This window comes from Sciurus vulgaris, assembly GCF_902686455.1.
Source record: "Sciurus vulgaris genome assembly, chromosome: 12".
Lineage (NCBI taxonomy): Eukaryota > Metazoa > Chordata > Mammalia > Rodentia > Sciuridae > Sciurus > Sciurus vulgaris.
Window position 1 is genome coordinate 75,988,676 of NC_136473.1, and position 11,910 is coordinate 76,000,585.

General features: G+C 48.9%; 1 protein-coding gene across 1 annotated transcript in view; it reads left to right on the forward strand.

The window, feature by feature from the left end:
* Positions 1–9,055: 9,055 nt before the first annotated feature.
* The window catches only part of PLXNA2 (plexin A2), a 208,186-nt gene continuing 205,331 nt past the window's right edge, over positions 9,056–11,910 (forward strand). Inside the window, exon 1 of the mRNA XM_079107853.1 lies at positions 9,056–9,740. The gene's annotated coding sequence lies outside the window, so the exon portion shown is untranslated. The remainder of the gene's footprint in view (positions 9,741–11,910) is intronic.

Sequence of the window (11,910 nt, forward strand, 5' to 3'; positions counted from 1 at the left end):
CAGCAAAAAAGAAAAAGAATGATTAAGGGAAAAAAATAACTAGAGCCACATTCATTTCAGCTCCACTGAAACACAGCAGGAGGAAGTAGCTGTGTTTGCCAAACTCCAGAAAGAGACACAATTGATGGGAGGCGGGGAGAGGGGAGGGTGAGGCAGGGAGTGGGAGAGGAGGAGGAGGGGTCCCCTCTTGTTTTATTCTCCCAAGAAGATATTGTAAATAATGGAGAGGTATAGCGCACGGAAGGGAAAATTACCCTGACAGGGCCCTTTTAGGGAGGAAAATGGAACTAAATACACGTTCCATTATTCCTGATCTCTCATTCAACTCTCCATTTACATGGGGGCTCCCCGGAGCTGATGTTTCCCCTTTGCTGTCATAAGTAGTCATTGACTGGAGCCGATCATTTCCAAATAACGGCCTGCAATTCTTCCATTGTCGTGATTAACACAGAGTAATAATTATTAGCCTCACTGACAACTGCAGAGGAGGGGGACTGCTGCCAGGCTGCCCAGCTTTTCTGAAACCAAGAAAGTTCCCTGTCATTCCACCAGGGGGGGTAATGTCCCCAGGAGACTACAGAAGGCTTCTGCTTCCTTTTCCAGGAGGCCAGGAGCTGGGGCTCCCAACACCCTGGACAGTGGCCAGGACCAGGACTTTGCCTTCGTCACAGGACTTTGTGCAACACGCGAAAATAGGAATTCCACCAGAAAGAGAGGAGATTGGTGCTGAAGGGGCGGAGGAAGAGGAGAGAAGGGAGGTATACGCTCCTGGATCGTCCGGATCCTCTCATATGCTTGGCCTCTGAAATATCAGGAAATATTGTCAGCGGAATGGATCAAAGGGGCTGTAGCCACCCATGACTCAGAAAGATTCATAACGCTACAGCCCTGAACAGGAGCGTTTATCAAAGGCATGCAGAGAGAGAAATCATCCAACTTGAGACAATTCAAAGGCAAAATCCTATTTCTCAGTTCTGTCCCTGGATTTCACTCCCTGGTCCATTTTTTAGGCACTGAGCTTTCTTAGGCATTAAAATGGTTTCAATGTTCAGCATTCCTTCTGCGTTCTCCAAGGAGAGAGCTGTGCTGGAAGCTCTAGGTGGAAGTGGGGACAGCATGGAGCCTGATTTGTGCCTTTTAGGACCAAAGGAGGGGAAGTGACTTGTGCAAGGTCACACAATTAGGTAGCCACAAAGTCAAGAATTCAATCCCAGTCTCTTGCTTCCTAGGCTGGGGTTTTCCAACCTCTGTTTTCTAAACAGAGAGAACATTCCTTTTCTTCCCAGTGTTGATTTTGAGTCAATAGAAGCCATTCCAGAAAAACAGTGCTGTGGCCCCAGAAAGAGAGAGGGGAAAAACCAGAGGAGAAATAGAGCAATGGAATTTCTCTTGGTGATCATTCTCTTCCACCTTACTACTCAGAATCCCCCTGGCAAGAGAGCATTTCACAAAAGTAACAATAATAAACTTAATCTTCCACTGACCAGGAGGGGACACCTGAGTGTGGATCTTTCTTTCTAGGAATTCAAAACTCAGATTATGGAAAACAATATTAAAGTGGCTACTAATTAATTGTTTCATGATGTTAGTGACAATGCAGTTGATTCCTATGCCAATGACTTGTACCATTCCTGAATTTTTCTTTTCAGACTCCAGTCATTCAAACCCTGTCCTAAATTTACAGCATTTCAAACAGGCCCTGTGGTTTGCACCTGGATGTCAGGGTATTTGATTTACTTAAGCAGGATGTTTATTTATTTTTGCATGGGGCAATGGACTTTACTCTCTGCCAGCCTTCTGTCGGGCAAGGCCCACCCTGCCCCCACAGGTCCTAGTCCAGCCCCCCCCACACACACACACCTGTCTGACTTGAGGCCTCCCAGACTCCTCCTGGGCGGCTGTTCTGCACTGCCTCACAGCAGACCGGAGACAGGCCCCTGGAGCAGAGTCTAGCTTTTCAAACCTAGCTCCCGTTCATCACTCTCACCGCATGTGGGGCTCTGGTCCCAGGGAGGGCCTGGTACAGCAGTAGGTACTCGAGATATCAGTCAGGAAGGAGAAGTGGAGGCTAAGGGCAGAGAGAGAGGGAGAGCTTAATGGTTTGTCCCAGAAGAGCATGTAGTCGGAGGGAGGAGGAAATTCTTCTGCTATCATTCCTGTCTTTCTTTTTCCCCTAATTAGGAGGAGCTGTGAGTTCAATTCTGGTGGGGTTTGTAGGGCACAGATGTAATCAAGGAGAAGGCAGACATTGGCATTTTGCTCTCCAGGCTCCCTGTGGATTCCCACAAAGACCGGCTGGCACGCTCTCTCTAAGGGGTGGGGGCGCCACACTTTGCACCCAATTATTCCATTATTTTGAAAGACAGGCTTGGCCTTGGCTGTGGTGTTTTGTACAGGGCAAGGGTGACATAAGCTAGTGGAGATTCACATGTGTTGGCAACTTCTTTCCTCTGGGCCAACTCTCCTTGTTCAGCACACACACCCTGCAAAATAGGGGAGAACTGAGCTCATTAGTTTGATTGTTTATAATAATCATGATAACAATTACAACATGCTTTCCTTTGTAAGAGAAAAGGACACTCCTGACCCTCAATAGAATCGAAGCTCCAGGATTCTCTGGACGCTCCATGAATCCAGTGGCGCCCTCCTGTTGCAGGGTTCAGGGTCAGGGGCTGATTGAATGCTAAAGAGAGGGTTGAGGCCCTGGGTCTTCTACATGTTCATCACTTTCTCCTCCTCCTCAGAGAAACAAAACTTGAGAAAAATGCATGTCAGACACCCCAGGTTCACATTATAACCATCCCACACATTATCTTTGGAACTGTGGAACCATCTCTTCAATCTCTGATCATCAGTTTCAGCATCTGTAAAATGGGGTGGTCATACTTTGCTTGTAGGATTAGAGCCGTGAAGCTAAGGAATTTCCCCAAGCACTGGGACTAATTGGCATTGTGTGGACACTTAGTCCATTTTAACACTTATCATTATACTGCATTATGACAATCACCAGCAACCAAGTGGAAGGTGTTGCTTTAACTGAAGAATCCTGGACCAAATGATCACTTCCTGTTAGCTCGGAGAGTTTCTGATCTCCAAGAAATCAATGTCATTGACTTTTACCAGTCTTACTTGCCTGCACCCCAGATGGTCTAGTCTGTCAGTCAGACACCAAGACTTCAGACAGTCCTGGTGGTCCAGCCCCACAGAAGTTCCAAAAGCAACAGTCATCTGACCCATGCTGGACATCAAAGCCAGTGACTCCACATCAGGAGACTCCTGGCTGGTGAGAGCTGCTGAGCAGGAAAGGAACCCAAAAGTGCATCTTCCCCACTACATCCCAGCTGATGAGAGTCAGCACATCCTAATTCCTGTAAAATTCAGGCATGTTTGCCAAGGTTTCTCAGACACCCCACTCTTCTCTTCCTGCCTGGGAGGGTGTGGGTGTGTATGTGCACTGCCTGGTAATGAGGGCCAACTCCAGCATGGATGTGCTTGGTGATTCCATATGGGAAAGTAGCTATTCAGAATCTCTGCTGTGCAGCATTTTCACCTGGAAGAGTGAGAGAAAAGAAGGGATCTGAGGTAGCAGGGGAGAGGACAATGCAGTCATCTATACACAAAGAGATATTTTGGTGAGCCCAGCTGTTTTCCCTAGAAAACCAAAAAAGAGGACGAAGTAAGTGCAGGTGTGGCAGATGGGAAGTAGGCTTGTCTCTGGATGGAACTTTCCGGTTTTAAGACTGTATCGCTGTGCATTCCTATAATGCTTTCTGGTATGCAAAGTCTTTCACAGTCAGTGTCTTGTCTGTTTCTTGTGAATCCTTACAAGATATGCAAAGAGATGGATATTACTTCCACTGTGTAGATGAGCAAACTGAGGCACTAAGAGATTGTGCCAAATGGGCAATGTTTCCTTTGGGGGAATCTTTTCCAAAAATAAATTAATAAATAAAAGAGCAAGACCCTTTTCAGCCCCTTAGTATCTGGCACAGAGCAGAAGCAAAAAAGCATTCTGAACCTTGGTCTTCACCTAGCCTATGCCTTCTATTCCACAAGTCCAATAGTCCATTCAGGTCCCCTCCCTTTTAGCATCTCCTTGCAAATGCAGAGCCCTGCAAACTGTCCCAGGACCCTATTAAGTAAGGTTGGGGCTGTAGTTGCCCAGGCTTCAAAGAGGATATTCTCCTCCCAGACTAATACATTGGATGGAGGAAGGGAGGGAGATTAGGGAAAGAGGGCAATGTATACAAGGACATAAGCTCTGCTCATGGGAGGTTTAGTAAGAAAAGAGTAAAATCCCACCGTGTTTGGTTTGGAGCCTTAACAGGCTTGCTACTGTTTAAATTACACAGGAAAGTGGGATTTGTGCAAAGAAGAGAGAGGAGGGTGACATCTTTATGAATGGTGCTGAGAATCCCAGAGCAGGTGCCCTGTACCCGTGTCCTAGGCCCCAGGCCCTGTTGCCCAGGCAGAGGCCCACCACTCTGGCAGCCCGGCAGCCTCTCGTTTCCATTCATGGGACTTGGCCCACACACTCCAGTCTGGCCTGTCAGACCGATGCCTTTGTTCCCAACAATGTGGGGGGTAGAGGAGGCTGCTGCTTCTGCCGCTGTGGCTGCCTGACAGTGTCTGTGGGGTGAAGGTGAGGTACAGCGTGGGGAGACAGAAGGGTCCCCACACACACACACACAAAGGGAACATGTTCCTGCTTCTCAATATGACAAACTTGGAATCAGGGGAAGTGAAACATGGGATGCATCTTACAGTAGAGAGATAGGTCAAGTTGGTGATGGCATGAGGGGTCTCAGCTTAAGGAGCCAGATGCAATCCTGGCAAAAGCCCAAAGATGACCCACTGACACTGGCAAGCAGGAGCCCACTCCCCTCCCACCAGGGAGCCAGGTGCACAATTCTGAACCCAGCCTCCACCCCACTCCCAGAGCCCTAAATGTATGCGTGCGCACACTCGAAGGCAGCATTCCCATGCTGAACAGTGAAGGCTTGCCGCCCCCACCTCTAGAAGGAGCAGACTAGATGCTGAAAGACTGCCAAAGTGTGGCCAGCTTCCAGGACCAAAAATACCTCCTGTGATCCAAGGGGCTACCGTCCTGGCATCTATTTGTGGGGCTGAAGCTGCTGCTACGACAGAGAGGACTTCCCCTAGGGATGGGCTGGTTGCCCGTTTGGGCCTATGCTCCCCAAGCCTGAGAGACTGCTTCCCAGGGCCTGAGGTGGCCTGTTCCTGCCTGGGAAATGTAGACAGAGCTGCTAGCCAGACCTGTGTTCACAGCAAAGCAATTTCCCACTGGAAAAATACAGCTCTGTTCTAGAATACTGGTGCCCTGTTCTCCCCCACTTCTCTTATCTTCTTCCCCAAGTCGACCATCTCCTGATAAGCAAAGGAGAGGTTGGGGCCAGGGATAAAAATGTAGTAGCCACCAATGGCTTTCTGAGGGTGAGGTTCCAGGAGTTCTGTGGCCAGGTCAGGTTGGGGAGAGAAGCATATGGAACATGCTGCAATTTTTCAAAGATGAGGATTTAGCATAAACAAACATTTTCTCATTCATTCATTCATTCATTCATTTGATAAATGTTTATTTAAATACCTGCTACATGCCCACAACCACGCTGATCCATAGCTGTCCTGCCTGATAGAAATGGGGGTGAACTTCAAGACACCAGTAGAAGACTGACTAGTCCCCCGGGGCTGTGGGTTTGACATCAGTTTTACAAGATGAGAAAGAATCTCAGAAGGCCATCAGATACAAGAAAATTTGAGTCCCCAGAAAGACAGGCTGGGGGTATGGAATCTATTGGGTTATTAGTGTGTTTTTTTTAAAAAAATGTGTAAATAAGTGCTCAACAATGGAACTTTATTCAACCATTTAAAAGAATGAAATTGTATCCTTTTCAGCACCATGTATGAGGCTGGAGGAAAATATGTTAAATGAAATAAGCCAGGGACAGAAAGACAAAAACTGCATGATCTCACTTATATGCAGAAACTAAAAAAGTTGATTTCCTAGAATCAAAGAATAGAATAGAGATTTCCAGAACCTGCAAAGAAGAGAGTGAAGAGGGGATAGAGAGAAGTTTGTTATCAGATAAAAACTTACAGTTAGGAGCAGCAAGTTCTAGTGTTTTGTAGCACACTAGGTAACTACAATGAACAGTAATTTATTATATATTTCAAAGTAGCTAGAAGGAAGTACTTTGAGGGTTCTCCATAATAAATGTTGGGAGTGATGATATGCTAATTACTCTGATTTGGTCATTCCATGTGATATATAGAGAAATAATCACACCCAACTCTATAAATATGTACAATTATCATATATCAATTAAAAATTTATAAATGTTTTGAAGAGATAATTATGTACTATATACAGTTCTATTCAAGAAAGAAATATAATAAATTTGTTCTTAAATATTTTTGAATGGATGAATACCCAGTGAGGAAAGGAATGGGGTTATCTAAGCACCTTTAGAAACTAGAGACTCATGTACATTGCCACATTGCTTCAGAGAATGTTTAATTAAAATACAACCATGTACTTGAGCTGTTGTTTTAATCCCTAAAGTATATTATAATTATACACTTAACAAGATCCATATTTGTTCTAGCCTATAGGACTAAGAGTAATAATAATCTTTCCACTTTAATGATACTATTAATACTTCAAACACTGTTTTATATATATACACACATGTATATTTAATTCCCTTAGTTCTCTGGAGATCGAAGGTAAAATGCCCATTTTTACAGATGAACAAACTGAGATCTAGAGACATTAAAGGTACTTTACCCAGAAAACCTCACATTGGATCAGATTAGTGTCTTGCCACGGTTATGCAAACACCAGGCATTCCCATAATCCCATGGAAACAGATCTCAGATGCTGTTCAATAGCAAGGTGGAAACTGGATAGCACTGTGTCTCCCTGTCTGTAACGTGTTCTCCTGTGTTCTCTTTCTCTGTTCCCTCTTCTCCCTTTCTCTCCCTTTATTAGGGAAGCAGGGAGCCAAGCATGGGGGTGAAAGATGGGGTAAGAGGAGGAGTCTATCATTTTATGTCTCCTTGCTCCTCATTCTAGGATTTATTTCTGGATCATGGGGTTTGGGAGTGGTATCTGAAAATTATTTAAATTGTATTATAATCTTCTCAAGGTGTGATTAAATCAAGACACAGGAAAGAGATTCTATTTCTCCAAGTTATACAGTCCTTGATTTAGAATCAGAAGGCCCAAATTTTCAGCTGTGAGCTTCATCAGTTAGATATTTCCAACCCGACCACTGACAGTCTTAGGTATAGCTGGCCAGACTGATGTTCCATGCATTGAAAAAATGGGGCAAATGTTCCAGAATATTTGAGCATCTTCTACAAATCATCTTCCTTAATAAACTGTGGTTTAAATTCAGTCTACTCAGAGATAAGAGGATAACAAGGCCATCTGGATGAGGAGACAAGATCCACTTACAGATAGAAATAAATAATAATATAGAGAAAATATGATAATTTCCTGGAGTGTTACCAACAATAAATGCTAAAGAAGTTTCAGGAAAAGAACAGGTAAGGATCAGAGAAGACAGCTTAGATTCTTTGTGGCTCCACATGACCAAATCAGGAATAGCTAACACAAGTTACAGGGCATAAACTTATGTTAATTAACTACATTGGAAAAGTTTTGAAGTATTAGCTAACTTCTTTAAAAGTTTTAAAGAATTAGCTAGCTGGAATAAAGCCTAGATTCCCCCCAATTCTGCAAAGGAGGATCATTTGAGATGATTGCTAAGAGTAAATTCATATTTCTTTCTCTCTCTCTCTCTCTCCCCCCTTCCTCTGTCTCCCTCTTTCTCCCTCTCCCTCTCTCCCTTCCTACCTTTTCTTTCTAAAGGCCCTTAGTGTTAAGAATTTCACATAACTGTTTTAAAGGTTTCAAGAGTAATTTTTTTTTTTCTATTTATACCACTGAAGACTGTGCCCACGAGAGGGCAGTAGAGGAAGCTTATCAGACTACTTGGACATGTTGAGTAAACTCTGGGTGCTCTAATCGAGAGTAGGGACTACGCAGATCCTGCGAACTCGCTGGGGTCTAGCTTGCAGGCCCCTGTTGGAAAGGCAAGTCCAGACACTGAGGAGATACTGACTCTATATGGCGAGGGATCCGTGGCCGCGAAAGCACCGAAATATGGTCAGCCGAAATCCAGAAACATCTTATCTTAGGTTATTAAAATAAGTTCCCTTAACCTCTTAGCTGCCACCTCTCTGATTCCCCTGCCAGGAAGCCTCCCTGAGTCTGGTTAAGGAAAGCTCCGCTCCCGTTTCCATCGCCCCCATCCCAGTCAGGACTTGCCTGCCGCCCAGGATCCCTAACAGAGCTGGAAGCTGGAGATTCAAAGTAAGAAGATGAGTAGAAGGTTCATCTTCGCATTGTAAAAATAATAATTAACAACAACTTCAAACCTCATCTGACAGTTTGTTGGCTTTCCGAAATTCATGAGAAGAGAGAATTTGCTCCCACAGATTGAGACCCAATCTCCCCATCAAACGAGGCCGGCTCCTCCGCCCTCGCTCCTTACTTAAAGATGAAGAGGGAGGTGTGCAGGATGCTCACGGTGACAGGTGATGTTAAGGAAAGGGGAGCCCTTGTCCCCACTGCCCTCACCCACACTGGTTGTATTCTGGCCTCCCTCCGCCCCGACCTCCCGGGGCTATGTCTGCTGGCTGGCAAGGCCTCGACCTGAATCCCCAGGCCCCAGCAGCATTTTCTTTGCCCCCTTGGCTACTTAAGGTGGCCGGTGGGTCCGGGCTGAGCTGGGAGCGGAGCCGGCAGCGGAGCGGCCACCCGATGCCCAACCTGATTCTCCTTTGTTGACAGCTTGCGGAGGAGGAAGTCCGCGCGAGGGGGAGGGGGCAGGGGGCTGTCTGCGGCGGGCGGTGCCAGCGGCGGGCGCGGCCCCAGCCCGGGCAGCTCGGCCGGCAGGCAGGGGGTTAATGCACGGCCTCTATGATAATGAGCTGCATGGTAATATAGGGAGGCCGGCGCTGAGGGCTCTGCCGCCGCCGCCGCCGCCGCCGCCGCCGCCGCGGGAGCCAGAGCTGCCGGGCGGAGCAGCATCCGCGCCAGACTGGAGCGGGAGGGCGGCGGAGCGCAGTTGCTGGGAATTTTTCAGCCGAGAGGGCGAGCGATCCAGCGCGAGACCCCGCGAGCTCAGGAGCGGCAGGGAGCGCGGGCGCCCCAGCGAGCGGAGCAAACCTCGAGATAATCTAGAAAGCCAGGTTCCCGGAGGAAATGGGACTGTGAACGAACCGGGGAGCAAGAAGGGAAGGAAGCGCCAGGATTGCTGATGTCAGAGGAGCCCGGAAAGTCGCGCTGGAAAAATCTGAAGACAGCCGGGGATCTGCTTCTTCCCCAGGAGAGACACCGCCAGCCACCCCCACACGCCCCCTCGGCGCCTCGGGGTGCCTCACGCGAACCGGCTACAGCTCCCGGCGGGGCTGCTGCGGGGCGACGGAGGACAGAGGGGCGCGCGGACCGGAGACCGAGGGGCCACTTCAGGAATACAGATAAGTGGCTGGTGGCTTGACGTGGATTTTAATGAATCTGGACTCCATGTGGATTTGGCCGTCCCTGTGATTCCGAGCTGCGGGCAGGGAGAGGGACACCCGCCGCCCTCGGCAGCCAGCGGCCCAGGCGGACCGAGCAGGGACGGAAGGACAGACCGACGTCGCTGAGCTGGGTAAGCGGCGGCTGGGCCGGGCGCTCCGAGCCAGCAGCGCCCTCCACCCTCTCCCCCAACGCGCGCACACCCGCCGCGGTTCCTCCCGCGCCCGCTTCTTAGGGGTCCCACCCCGAGCACCCGGGCTCGGCTGCTGCGGGAGAGTCCCCGAGCCGGCTCGGTCACTTTCGCTGGCCGGAACGCGGCGTGCGCGCGAGTGCCGGTGGACTCGCAGCCGCTGCCTCCCGCGGCCGGCTTCACCGCCGGCCGCCGGCTTCCCAGCACTGGCTGCGGGCGGCGACGGCGCTCAGCTGCGCGCTCCACCGCGCACCTGCCGGCACTCTGCGGTTTGGGGGAGCATCCGGGCAGCGAGGCTGTCCCGAGAGCTGGAGCCCAGAGAGGGCCTCGGTAGCACAAGACAGCCCAAGGCCACTGTGGCCAGCCATCGATTTGGGGGCGTTCACTCCGATGCTGGAGTCCCTGGTGGCCGCTAGCTGTTCCTTCAGATCAGGGGACTTGGGATCAGGGGAAGGGGAATGCATCATTTGCGCGGGTTCCGGAAGGCTCTGAAAGCGATTCCAAGGCAATGAATAAGGATAAGTGTTCTGCGTCCCACCACCACTATCAGCACGGTCGTGTAGTGCCCTACTTGGAACCCAGTCCCCTGGTTTGAGCAACACTGGTGTGTTGGGAGTTTGCCCAGGGTCCCAGAGGCAACCGGGCAATCTGTGTGAGAATATTTCCCTCTGTAGGCTCAGTCTTGTCCCACCCCACTAGTGATAAAGGGATCTTAGAAGATTCTAGCCCCATTTGTTTATCCCACAGGTAGTCTCTGCAAATATTAATCATGGGTTAATTGGCTAAGAGACAGTCACCAGAAACTGCCATTCTAGCCCCCTGAAAAATGTCCACCTGTTTGGTATGACCCTTGCCCTAGGAGAAGCTACCCACTCAAACTCATCTCAGATCTGGATAGAGATCAAGGGGGAGAGGAAGCTAGGTAAAAGATCTGGGATTCTAGGTCAGGTACAGGTGTAGAAATGAGAGCCCCATGAAGTGGGCAATGGAAATATATATAATCAGGTCTTCTGTAAAATCTAAAATTCTAGGGAATCATGACATACCAGCCTTGGGTGTGCAAGGACCTTAAAGGCAGGATGATTTCAGGGAGTGGGGCTGCCTGCTGTAGCTCCAGGCCATGACATGGGGGTCCATCCTCTAGGGAACCCACATTTGGGATACATCCATCCCTTCCTGTTCATGAGTGCGGTGGACCAGGTCTACCAAGATGAGTATATGGGGTGGGCTGGGCTGAATTTTGGAACAGGAGTCAGGTTCAGCTCTCCCACTTCCCACACAATAGCAGTCTCCTATCTTGCTCTGCTTCTTTCCCAGACCTTGAAACTTCACTCTTCCCGGGGCTGGCTTTGAATTCTGGGGCCTTCAACTGAGCAACAGAGTCCTCCCCAGAGCTAGTTCTGGCTGGAGGAATTCAGCTATTACTAATTGAAATGCACAGCTTCTGTGCGGTCACCCCAGAAAGCTCCTGAAGTTGCTCTCAGTCCTCTCCCCTCTGACCTCCAGGCAAGAAAAGAGAAGAATTCATTAACTTCCCCTCTTCTCACAGAGCACCATTTGAACTAATTACCTATGATCTCTCCTAGGTGGGAGTTTAAGGAGAGAGGGTAGGGAACCAAGGAAACAGAGCAGAATCTGTCCGAGTACCCTCACCAGGTTGTTTTTCTGTCCCCATTTTCCATCTGGCATCACTGCCTCTCACCTTCAAGCCCCAGTCCCCCAACTCCAGAACTTGGTCCTGCTGCCACCAGCCAGCATTTCCTAAAGGAACTGGTCCCCTCTCTCCCATACTGATCCTCTTTAGGGACCTGCTGAGAAAGGGAGAACAACGCAGACTTCCCTCTATGCTCCCTCGTTCTCTTCAGCAAATTGTATTAGGTTGGGGGCAAACTGACTTGCAAAGTAGTTCAAAGGAAATGGCATCTTGAACCATGTGCAGTTGCTGCTGAGGAGCAGTAGGACCCATAGTGGTAAAGGACCAGAAGATCTCCTCTGCCCCCTGGGACCACAGGTCTGACAAGTGAATCCCAGATGATCCTCGAAGGGGTCCCTCCCAGTCTAGAGCCAAGTGAGAGGGTTGGTTGACGTTTTAGTCCATGTCTAGGTAAAGAGC